At 39.9% G+C, this 12,235-nt stretch overlaps 1 protein-coding gene and 1 pseudogene across 2 annotated transcripts in view; both read left to right on the top strand.

Annotated features, from left to right (window-relative positions):
• Positions 1-12,235, top strand: part of SPPL3 (signal peptide peptidase like 3) — a 141,970-nt gene that overhangs the window by 49,435 nt on the left and 80,300 nt on the right. The gene's annotated exons all lie outside the window — the stretch shown is intronic.
• On the top strand, positions 10,353-11,318 carry LOC101176963 (annotated as a pseudogene). The gene has a single exon (XR_001116430.2). The product of XR_001116430.2 is annotated as an ADP-ribosylation factor 1 pseudogene (transcript).

Below are 12,235 nucleotides of genomic sequence, written 5' to 3'. Positions count from 1 at the left end.
CTCTGCCCACCTCACAGGAGGCTGCCACACGTGTTCTCACATTTACTCCTTGAAGAGCCGTCAATAAGGGGTACATTGATAACTTGCACAGTCATGAGTAATTCAGTTTGAGTAGCTAGGTTTATCCTGTTTGGGGAACTGACTGTCACTGTGGGGTTTTCTCCCTCTGGCCCTTTTTTCCCCGTGTGTGTGTGTGTGTGTGTGTGTGTGTGTGGTGTGTGTGCACGTGTGTGGTGGTGGTGGTTGTTTTCATGCGGTGGTTTTGGGGGTTGGGTTTTGTTGTTGTTGTTTTTTGCTATTCCAAATAAAAATTCATCTCACTTGCTTTCATAATACATTCAGTAGTTTTTCTGAATTGCTGTGAAAATGTGAATTTTATCTAAAACTGATTTTTAAGGTATGGTCTTTGGACTAGTAGTAGCATCTGTATTGCCTGGGAACTTTTTTGAAATTTATGAATGCTTGGCTCTGCCCCAGATCTGCTGAACCAGAAACTCTGGGGTAGGCACAGCAATCTGTGTTTTAACAAATTCTCCAGGTGATTTGGATGCACCATCAGCTTTGAGAACCACTGGTCTAGAAGATCCATGAATTTAATCGTTTTGAACAAATGCTAAAACTTCCTTTCCATGTCCTTTGGTGCACATTATATCTTCTTCTTAGTCTAAAATTTATATCAAAAGAGTTAGGAAATACGATGGTTTGTTACAGCTTCTTGTTTTGCTACTGTTGTGTACATTTTTAGAAGTTACTAAGGAAAAAATTTTACGTTTGGTGTCAGATGTTTGTCCATGTGACATTTGAATGAGTAAGTGCAATTCCTTTGGGCAGATAAAAATGTCAGTGTACTTTATTTGTCTAACAGGAATTCTCTGCTTGTAGATGTAATACAGTTCTGTAGACTTAGAAATCAAATATTTACCATATACATTTTCCTTCATTTGCTTGCCTTAGGAAAAAAAGTGGATGAGCAGATAAGATGATGGTAAAGAATATATCTTTAGGCTGGGCGTGGTGGCTCATGCCTGTAATCCCAGCACTTTGGGAGGCTGAGGCGGGCGGATCACCTGAGGTCAGGAGTTCAAGACCAGCCTGGCCAACACAGTCAAACCCCGTCTCTACTAAAAATACAAAAAAATTAGCCAGGCATGGTGGCGGGTGCCTGTAATTCCAGCTACTCGGGAGGCTGAGGCAGAATCGCTTGAACCCAAGAGGCAGAGGTTGCAGTAAGCCGAGAATGCACCATTGCACTCCAGCCTGGGCGACAAGAGTGAAAATCCGTCTTAAAAATATGTATATATGAAATATATATGAAATATATATAATATGTATTATACGTATAATATGTATGTATAATATATAATACATATATGTATGTATTATACATATTATACGTATAATTATATATATATATATTATATATAATATATATATTATATATATAATTATATATATATTATGTATATATTATATATATAATATATATAATTATATATTATATATATTATACATTATATATGTATATATATACATATATATTATACATTATATATATTATACGTATAATATGTATGTATAATATATGTATAATATGTGTATATAATATATATTATATGTATAATATGTATATATTATATGTATGCATATATAATATATATTTGTATAATATGTATATATTATATGTATTATATATGAAATATATAATATATGTAAAATATGTATATGTAAATTAATATATGTAAATATAATAAACATATAGATCTTTAATAGAAAATGTCAAATTGGCATGTAAATATGTGTGATGACAAACTGGGAATTTCCTAAATTATTTGTCTGAGCCCATTATCTGGAGCTTCAGCTATGCACTTTGCCTAACAGAGAGCACACTTTTGTCAGAACAGGAGTGTACAAGCAGCATTGTGAGGAGCGCAGGCCTGCAGGTTCAAATTCACGTGAGTATCACAGAGTATTTTTAACCTTCAGTGGAACACAATGACGTCTGTTAGATATCATACAAACTAATAGCTTAAGGTAGTTCACAATTCAGCATTACATCACTAAATTCCTCTTGATGATGCCATATCTTTGCAAAGCTGGGATTTTGGCCATTGCTGTGAAATAAAAGCAGTACTGTATGAAAATCAGTGTGAGCATTCCCTCTGAAAACTGGCACAAGACAGGGATGCCCTCTCTCACCGCTCCTATTCAACATAATGCTGGAAGTTCTGGCCAGAGCAATCAGGCAGGAGAAGGAAATAAAGGGTATTCAATTAGGAAAAGAGGAAGTCAAATTGTCCCTGTTTGCAGATGACATGATTGTATATCTAGAAAACCCCATTGTCTCAGCCCAAAATCTCCTTAAGCTGATTAGCAACTTCAGCAAAGTCTCAGGATACAAAATCAATGTACAGAAATCACAAGCATTCTTGTACACCAATAACACAAACAGAGAGCCAAATCATGAGTGAACTCCCATTCACAATTGCTTCAAAGAGAATAAAATACCTAGGAATCCAACTTACAAGGGGTGTGAAGGACCTCTTCAAGGAGAACTACAAACCACTGCTCAATGAAATGAAAGAGGATACAAACAAATGGAAGAACATTCCATGCTCATGGGTTGGAAGAATCAATATCGTGAAAATGGCCATACTGCCCAAGGTAATTTATAGATTCAATGCCATCCCCATCAAGCTACCAATGACTTTCTTCACAGAATTGGAAAAAACGACTTTAAAGTTCATATGGAACCAAAAAAGAGCCCACATCGCCAAGTCAATCCTAAGCCAAAAGAACAAAGCTGGAGGCATCACGCTACCTGACTTCAAACTATACTACAAGGCTACAGTAACCAAAACAGCATGGTACTGGTACCACAACAGAGACATAGATCAATGGAACAGAACAGAGCCCTCAGAAATGATGCCGCATATCTACAACTATCTCATCTTTGACAAACCTGACAAAAACAAGAAATGGGGAAAGGATTCCCTATTTAATAAATGGTGCTGGGAAAACTGGCTAGCCATATGTAGAAAGCTGAAACTGGATCCCTTCCTTACACCTTATACAAAAATTAATTCAAGATGGATTAAAGACTTAAATGTTACACCTAAAACCATTAAAATCCTACAAGAAAACCTAGGCAATACCATTCAGGACATAGGCGTGGGCAAGGACTTCATGTCTAAAACACCAAAAGCAATGGCAACAAAAGCCAAAATTGACAAATGGGATCTAATTAAACTAAAGAGCTTCTGCACAGCAAAAGAAACTACCATCAGAGTGAACAGGCAACCTACAGAATGGGAGAAAATTTTTGCAACCTACTCATCTGGCAAAGGGCTAATATCCAGAATCTACAATGAACTCAAACAAATTTACAAGAAAAAAACAAACAACCCCATCAAAAAGTGGGCAAAGGACATGAACAGACACTTCTCAAAAGAAGACATTTATGCAGCCAAAAAACACATGAAGAAATGCTCATCATCACTGGCCATCAGAGAAATGCAAATCAAAACCACGGTGAGATACCATCTCACACCAGTTAGAATGGCCATCATTAAAAAATCAGGAAACAACAGGTGCTGGAGAGGATGTGGAGAAATAGGAACACTTTTACACTGTTGGTGGGACTGTAAACTAGTTCAACCATTGTGGAAGTCAGTGTGGCGATTCCTCAGGGATCTAGAACTAGAAATACCATTTGACCCAGCCATCCCATTACTGGGTATTACCCAAAGGACTATAAATCATGCTGCTATAAAGACACATGCACACATATGTTTATTGCAGCACTATTCACAATAGCAAAGAGTTGGAACCAACCCAAATGTCCAACAACGATAGACTGGATTAAGAAAATGTGGCACATATACACCATGGAACACTATGCAGCCATAAAAAGTGATGAGTTCATGTCCTTTGTAGGGACATGGATGAAACTGGAAAACATCATTCTCAGTAAACTATCGCAAGGACAAAAAACCAAACACCGCATGTTCTCACTCATAGGTGGGAATTGAACAGTGAGAACTCATGGACACAGGAAGGGGAACATCACACTCCGGGGACTGTTGTGGGGTTGGGGGAGGGGGGAGGGACAGCATTAGGAGATATACCTAATGCTAAATGACGAGTTAATGGGTGCAGGAAATCAACATGGCACATGGATACATATGTAACAAACCTGCACATTGTGCACATGTACCCTAAAACCTAAAGTATAATAAAAAAATAAATAAATAAATAAATAAATAAATAAATAAAAATCACTCTATTTTAGATGTAAAAAGAAAAAAAAAAAGAAAATCAGTGTGAAACCGGCCAGGTACTGTGGCTCACGCCTATAATCGCAGCACTTTGGGAGGCTGAGGCGGGCAGATCGCTTGAGCCCAGGAGTTCAAGTCCAGCCTAGGCAACGTGGCGAAACCCTGTCTCTACAAAAAATACAAAAATTAGCCAGGTGTGGTAGCGTTCACCTGTAGTCCCAGCTACTCAGGAGGATGAGCTGGGAGTATCACCTGAGCCAGGGAGGGCAAGGCTCCAGTCAGTCGTGTTTGCGCCACTGCACTCCTGCATGGGTGACAGAGTGAAACCCCTTCTCAAAAAAACAAAAAAGAATGTGAAACAGGAAACGAGAGTGGCAGTGTCCCATCTGATTCTAAGATTTGAGAAGTGGTGGAGTGCCCAGAAGCTCCTGAGCTGTTAGGACACAAATACTACTTCGATTGAACAGAGCTATTAGGCATTTCTTTTGGCCTCAGGTATGCCACACAAAAAAATGACTGAGATTTTAAGGGAGCCATGACCTGAGAACATTTGAGGAATCTCTGATGTGGGCTACTTTTTTTGGTAGATTGCAGTTTGGACTATGTGTATGATTAAAAAAAATAAAAATAAAAATAAAAAAGGGGTATAAGAAAATGAGAAGCCAAAGGCCAGTGATTTACAGGCAGCCTGGTGGAGAAGTGGTGTGTGCTGCTGCTACATGGTCTCTAGGGCCATATGCTCTAGTTTGAGTTCTAGTTCTTTGACTATATCACTGTGGCTAAGCAATGAAGTTTCTAGACCCGCGTTCTCATTCATTAGGAATGATAACACCTCGTAAGTATCTAAACGAGATACTGTAGGTAAGTGTACTTCATAGAATTTTAAATCTGGTAATTGTGTGGTAGGCTGAATAATGATCCCTAAAAGATGTCCGTGTCCTAATCTCTAGAACACATGAATATAGGAAAGGAGACTTTGCAGATGGCATCAAGTTAATATTTTTGAAATGAGGAGATTATCCTGGATTATCTGCATTGGCCCAATATAATCACACAGGTCCTTGGAAGAGGTGGGCAGACCAGAGTGAGTGATAGCAGATTTGACGATGGAAACAAGCGGTTGTAGTGATCGATGAAGGGAATGTGAGCCAAGGAATGCAGGTGGTCCTCTAGAAGATGAAAAAGGCGAGGACACATTCTTCCCTCAGAGCCCTCACAGGGAACTGGACCTGTAAAACCGATTTCAGATTCATGACCTCTGCAACTATGAGAATAAGCTTGTGTAAAGTCAGTATTTGTGGCAATTTCTACAGCAGCAGTAGGAAACTAATATAGGATGTTACTCACATTTTAAAAGGGAAAGTGTTTGAGAAACCCTAAAGTCCACCGTCAAAAGACCTAACATTCTTTCATTCTTGTTCACAGTATGAAGTCCAGAATAGCAGCATTTGGCTTTTGTTTTTTTTAAAAGTCTGGTCTCACTATGTTGTCCAGGCTGGTCTTGAATTCTTGGGCTCAAGCAATCCTCCCACCTCAGCCTCCCTAGTAGCTGTTCATTCATTTGGCTTTTTAGACTTCCTTACAATGTGGCATAAACTTCTGTGGTGTAGACATGTTGAGAAGATTTCCTTTGGCCTTAGCAGATGGCTCTAGAGACTTTGAGTAAGTATTTAGATTTGAAAGGGGCAGCAGAGAGGACTCATAAACCTCTGGAACATCTAAGATGTGTGTCTCTGGAAAGCCTAATTTTATGGGAAGGGTTTTTGGAACTGAGTTCTCTTGGCAGCCCCTAGAGTTACCTTTACCAACTATCCATTATATTTCTAAATCTGGCTGGTCCAACAAGTTGCTTTAGAACAGTTTCTCCAAGCCTAATGTGTTTTATATTTGCACTCCAGAGGGTAGTATTTCAGAGCCTCTCAGGTGCAAACTTGGGGTTTTCCATGGCCGGGTGACTCAGCTGAGGAAAGCTTCTGACCAGTGACTGCCTGTTTGTATCTACATACTCTGTTAGGAATGGTTATTTTTACTGAGTCCTTGTCAACATCCTGTCAATTCCAGATTTTCCAGTAGAAATACTTCACACTAGAATTATGTCTTTACAAAGCAGCAGCTGTCACAAAGAAGTGGTAAGGCCTGAGGATATGAGAATTGTACGGGGAGGGTATGTGTGAGAAGATCCAGAACCTGTAACCCAGAGTGGTTTTCAGGAGTCTCGGATAAATAGGATTTTCCTGGTCCCAAAAGGTAAAGACTACATGCATTGTCCACTAGTCAAGCTTCCTCGTAGCTAACTAGCATGCCTGATAGAACTAGAAATTTTCTTGCACATATTTTCAGATGCCACTTGCAAAAATCACTTCGTACAGAGTATATATTGATCTGTTTTTTTAGAGCTATTTGGATTTTCTGAGTAAAATTCAAAGGAAATCTTCTCAACATGTCTACATTTTACCTGTATTTGCTATATATTGGTAACCTTAAGCCATTGCTAGTGTACATAGATCATCCTGTTTCACTTGCGTCTGTGGTGGCTCATTAATCTATTTGTATCTACTTAAACAATACAATATCTTCAGAATTTGTGTTGCCAGTTGGCTACAACTTTGTAGAAGCTGGTATCGATTACCTGAAATTATTTTTTACCTTTAGAGTACTGATTTAGATGCTTGTTAGAGTTGAGCCCACCTCTAGTAACTTTGTTATAGGGAAAAGAGAGTATCAGGTAAAGTTTAGGTTTAGTTTTACTTTTTATTATTATTGTTTTCTTTTGTTTTTTGTTTTCTTCTGGTTTTAGAGAGAGGATCTCTGTTGCTCAGGCTGGAATGCAGGGGCGTTGACTATAGCTCACTGCAGCCTTAAATTCCTGGGCTCACGCAATCCTCCCATCTCAGCCTCCTTGAGCATGTCTAAGAATATAGACATGCGCCACCATGCCCAGCTAATTTTTAAATTTTTTGTAGAGATGAATATTTACATAGTAATCAAGTTTGTATTACATCCTGGGCCTTGAAAGATGGCCAAAAAAAAAAAAAATTGAATGTTACACAAATCACCTGTAGCTTGCTCATTGATCATTAGTGTTATTACACTAAAGTGATAAAAAGTAGTTTATGCACAAAATTTTAAGGCATTTTTTCCCTTACTGTTTTCTTACACATTAGATATAATGAGCTGTGGTAAAAGAGCAGTAATTTAAAGCACCTGTGAGAAATCTAACGTTTCCCTTTGTAACCTTTTGGATTTAATTGTGATTTTTGAGAAATGGAACAATCAGTAGTAGTTATGAAAATTGTCAGTTTGGCTTATGTTAAATATATAGATTAATTTACATGTCCATGGAAAATATGCAGATGACTAAAATAATACAGCAATTCTAAAATGATACTTGTTAGATAGACTAGCACTTTCCGGGGTGTGGGGGGGCAAGTAAGTTAGTTAAAGTAAACCCTTGCCATTCTGTTAATGATACCACTATTCTCAGTCATTAGATTGGATGAGAAATAGCAGTTTTGGTATTCCACCCTTCTCGGGCTCCCTGTCATGTTCAAGCACTTTAACTTGAGGTCTTAGTTCTGTGATTGTGAGAATAACTCTAGACCCATGGCGTCCCTGTAGTCCTCAGTGCGATCTTATGGCTGCGGTTTGGCCTTTCTTCTGACTCCTTGAGATATATCCTGATCCTGGTACATTAGAAAATGGCTGTTGGAGAACAACACTGCAAGTACAACTTTGCTTGTAGTGCCAACTAGAGCAACCTTAAGATTCTGTCAGGGCAGTGCTAGTGAATTTCCTCTCCCTTTAATGGATTCAGCTGCTCAGTTCATCAGAAGCTGGTAAGTAGTACAAGTCAGAATCTGCTCTTGTGCACATGCACCACCACCACCTTATCTCACACCAGCGTGATGAACAAGACTAGATTTTAAGTTTTACGTAATGCCCTACTTCCCTTTTTCTGTCACCAGACATTCAGCCACTTATAAAAATCACTCTCTCCCCAAACTTGTGATTATCTCCTTTATCTCGGTAGTTAAAATGAACACAGTTCAGATTCAGTGTGGCATTTTGAAAGCCAGGGAACACACCCAGGGTGATTATGGTACTCAGGTACAGGAGAACAGTAAGACAGTTCTCTGCTATGGAATATTAATTATAAATATTAGCTCTCTTTTTACTAGATTCAAAGGCAGTTCAATGGTTACTTTAAACCAAGGCCAGGTGTGGTGGCTCACACCTGTAATCCTAGCATTTTCGGAGGCCAAGGCGGGAGGATCACTTGAGCTCAGGAGTTTCAAACCGTCCTGAGCAACAGAGTGAGACCCGCCTCTACTTAAAAAAGTGAAAAATAATGCCAGACGTGGTGACTCACACCTGTAATCCCAGCACTTTGGGAGGCCAAGGCAGGCAGATCGCTTTGAGCTCAGGAGTTCTAGACCAGCCTGGGCAACATGGTGAAATCTTGTCTTTACAAAAGATACAAAAATTAGCCAGGTGTGGTGGCGCACGCCTGTGGTCCCAGCTACTTGGGAGGCTGAGGCCGGAGAATTGCTTGAACCCAGGAGGCAGAGGTTGCAGTAAGCCAAGATCACACCACTGCACTCCAGCCTGGGTGACAGAGTGAGACCCTGTCTTAAAAAATAAATAAATAAATAAATAAATAAATAAATAAATAAAAAAAAATAAACTGAATTCATATTTCCACCCTCCCCAAAGAGACGCTAAATTCTTCTCTTTTTTTCCCTCTCTAATTAGTGTTGAAATTGATGTTACATCTCCCTTTCTTCTGGTTTATTTTGTTTGAATTTATTTTTCTCTTTTCCTTATGTTTGGTTTTATGCATAATGAAGTTTGAGGCTATTGGTGCAGGTATTCAGTAACATAAAACTTCATTTATCTGGGTTTATAAGTCAGAATACTATTTTACTTCTCCCTGAGCCTGAGGGGAAATCTTAGAAAAGTCTATTGAGATTTAGTTATAATAAACATACTACTTAATTACTGCACAAGCTTAACCACAGAGTTTGCTGTCACAATATAAACACCCAGATGAGGGCCTGAAAGAAGCCTCCACACTCCCACCCACATGAACTCTGTTGGGTATTTTCTTCCTGCCCTCTATCTGACAAACAAAAATATGGAATCTGTTCCAAGAATTTCCGTGAAACCAGTTTAGAAACTTTATAAATGGCTCAACTAAATGCTCAAAACATGACTACTTCCATTCCATTTTGCCAGCTTTCTCCAAGCCATTTTTTTATTTAAAAAAAGTGATTTTTCTTGAGAGCTTTGTTATTCTTAAAAAATTTTATCTAATTTGTTGCAAGTTTTTAAAACTCCAATTTTGAGACTTCTCTTTCCACTCTTAAATAACATACACTAAGTAAGCAGATCAACCGTAGCTTACTGTTTTACTCTCCATAGCTTTTATAGAATAAAACATGCTCAGGCTTTAAAATTCTAAGGTAACTATTTTAAATAGAAATACTAGCAGCTATGCAAGTAAACCAGACACTGTCGGTTATTTCGTCAATTTAAAACAATAAAATTCCCTTGCTTTTAATATAATTGAAAATCTATTTAAAGAGCCCAGCATATATCTTTGATAAAATTGCCATGCTAAACAAATGGCATTACTGCGCATATGTTTGAAATGAATTTATGAAGTTAGAAAATTATTTTATTGATACTCTTGGAATGTCCCTACTTTTCAATTGTTCAGTCACTTAAAATATTTACTGAGCTCTTGTTATGTATGTGCCAGGCACTGTTCTAACAGTGAATGAAGCATCAAGGCCCCTGCTCTCACAGAGCTAACCCTAAGAAAAATATCAATAATGACAGGACTTTGAGACCAGCCTGGCCAACATAGCGAAACCCCATCCCTACTAAAAATACAAAAATTAGCTGGGCGTGGTGGCATGCACCTGTGGTCCCAGCTACTTGGGGGCTAAGGCATAAGAGTCACTTGAACCTGGGAGGTGGAGGCTTGCAGTGAGCAAGATTGCACCACCGCACTCTAGCCCGGGCATCAGAGCAAGACTGTGCCTCAAAAAAAAAAATAGACAGATAGATAGATAATGGTTTCTAAGCAATTAAAATGGTAATTGGGGTGGCTCTGAAATTAGGTAGGCAGAAAATGCCTGTCTGAGAAGGTGACATTTAAGCTGCTGTCTGAAGAACAAGAAAGAGCCAGCCCTGGTGGGAGCAAAACCAGTACCTGGCTCGGAGCAGCAGCCACTGAGGTACCCCTCCCAGCGTCCTTCCACCTGTCCACAAGCATGGGGAACATAACATCTTTGCCAACCTCTTCAAGGGCCTTTTTGACAGAAAAGAAATGTGCATCCTCATGGTGGGCCTGGATGCTGCAGGGAAGACCACAGTCCAGTACAAGCTTAAGCTGGGGGAAATGGTGACCACCATTCCCACCATAGGCTTCAACGTAGAAACCATGGAGTACAAGAATATTAGCTTCACTGTGTGGGGCGTGGGCGGCCCGGACAAGATCCGGCCTCTGTGGCGCCACTACTTCCAGAAGACACAGGCCTGATTTTCGTAGTGGACAGCACTGACAGAGGGCGTATGATTGAGGCCTGGGAGGAGTTCATGAGGATGCTGGCCGAGGACAAGCTCTGGGATGCTGTCCTCCTGGGGTTTGCCAACAAGCAGGACCTCTCCAACGCCATGAATGCAGCAGGGACCACAGACAAGCTGGGGCTGCACTCCCTTTGTCACATGAACTGGTACATTCAGGCCACCTGTGCCACCAGTGGTGACGGGCTCTATCAAGGACTGGGCTGGCTGTCTAGTCCGCTCTGGAACCAGAAGTGAAGGCGACACCCCTCCCTCTCACTCCTCTTGCCCTCTGCTTTACTCTCATGGCAAACACGTGGCTCCGGTGTGAGTGCAGAAGCTGCCTCCGTGGTTCGGTCACCGTGTGCATCACACCGTGCTGTAAGTGTGGCACATGCAGCCTGCAGCCAGGCTTTTTATTCAATGTAAATAGTTTCTGTTTCCAATTAGGCAGTTTCTGTTACTCCTGTGCAATATTAGTCAGCTTTTTTTTTTTAATTGTAAAAAGAAAAGTCAACTCACTGTTGAGTGCTGAGAGGGGATGTAGGCCCGTGGGCCCTTGGCCTCTGGGAGTTGCTGTGTTGGGAGAGCTGGGCATGTCCTTGGCTTTAGAGCTCTGTTGAGATCCATTTTGGTGGTTGGTTTTTGTCTTTTGCTTTAAAAAAAAAAAAAAAGCCAGCCATAGAAAGATCATAGGAAGCACATTCTAAGCAGAGGGAATGACTACAGTGGGAATGAGTTGGGTATTAAAAAGCAGAAAGAAAACCAGCGAAACTGACATAGTGTTTGTATTGAGAAGTCAAAGGGCACTCAGCCATGTGTGTGGGGTGTGGGGGGTGGGCAGTCGGGAAAGAAGGGTAAGATTGAGATCAGATAGGTAAACAGGAGCTTGGGTTTTATCAGCATGATGGGAGGCTATTAGAGGATTTTAAACAGGCACAGTAATGCACTTCAGGCATAAAGAATTGGTTGTGTGTGTACTGAGCGAAGGAGAATGGGAGTAAGACTAGTTAGGAGACTGTTGCAGTAGTGTAGTTGGTAGTGACTTGAATTAGCGTGCTAATAACGGAAAAAGAGAAGTGGAAGGGTTTGGGCTATGTTTTGGAGGTATGGTTCATTTACTTGTGCTGTAGATTTTGCCATTAATGCTAAGGTGGATGGTGCCTTTACTGAAACAGTGAAAACTGGGGGGAAAGCAGGGTTTTGAGAAAAATCAAGAGTTCTATTTTGTCCATTTTAAGTTTAAGATACCTATTAGAGAGCCAATTGGAGATATCAAATTTGCAATCAAATATATGACTGGCACTCCAGGAAGAAGCCAGGGCTACAGGTGTAGGTTTATGATTAAGCAGCAGAGAACAAATGTTTTGTTTTGTTTTGCTTTGTTTTAT

This window comes from Nomascus leucogenys, chromosome 10, assembly GCF_006542625.1.
Source record: "Nomascus leucogenys isolate Asia chromosome 10, Asia_NLE_v1, whole genome shotgun sequence".
NCBI classification, from domain to species: Eukaryota; Metazoa; Chordata; class Mammalia; order Primates; family Hylobatidae; genus Nomascus; species Nomascus leucogenys.
Note: the sequence above shows the minus strand (reverse complement) of the source record. Positions and strands in the feature narration are given on the sequence as shown.